Source organism: Durio zibethinus, unplaced genomic scaffold (assembly GCF_047325235.1).
Source record: "Durio zibethinus cultivar Kanyao isolate XHJ-2024 unplaced genomic scaffold, ASM4732523v1 HiC_scaffold_67, whole genome shotgun sequence".
In the NCBI taxonomy this organism is placed as follows: Eukaryota; Viridiplantae; Streptophyta; class Magnoliopsida; order Malvales; family Malvaceae; genus Durio; species Durio zibethinus.
In genome coordinates, this window is record NW_028322690.1 from 24,429 (window position 1) to 25,216 (window position 788).

Genomic DNA, 788 nt, shown 5'->3' on the forward strand with positions numbered 1-788 from the left:
CGCTTTCTAGGTTTCGAAATAGAATAGTCAGTTCTTGTGAACGACGGAGATGCTCTTTCTATTTAAGAGGAAGCCGTTGGAGGAATAAGAGATGCTGCTAAGATCCGCAGTCGATTTATAGCTCTTGAGGGAAGGGAAGAGACAAAGCCTTTTTCTTACAACATAGGATGATGCTGGAACTGGATTTCCTACATTTCATGACCGCGATTCAGATAAGATAGATGGAACTACCACGACTACCTCAAAAAGGTGTATGCACGGGTTGAAAGATGGAATTCACTTAGGCTTCGGAGGGGAAGAAGAAGGTAAGAGTACAATGGAAGGCCCTCCGAAGATTCATTCAAGCAAGTCATAAAAAGTTAGCAAGTTAAGGTTTTAGAGCTACTCTGTCCTTCTTTTCTCTCTTTCACTCTCTTTTAGCTTTGAGTAGAACAGTGAGATGAGAGGTAAAGTATGACACCCGGAATTGACAAGCAGATTCTTTTGATTAGCATCAACGTTTGTATTTCAGCCACTCAGCGGGTTACGACGGCAAGACAGAGAAAAGAGTCCGCAAATAGACTTCATTCTCTACTCTGAATTAGAAGAGACAGTGTTCTGTCAAAGAGCTCGGCGAATCGTCATCTTTTCCTACCTTCCACTTTGAGTTCTCTCTCTTGTTTATATGGTGTTGTTGCCTTTCCCTCCGGATGGAGCATCCAGGTCCTTAGAGAAGGAAGACGAAGACCATGGTCAGGATAAACTTTCTTATGATGAAGCTATTTGATGAATTGATTTGATTGAAGCTA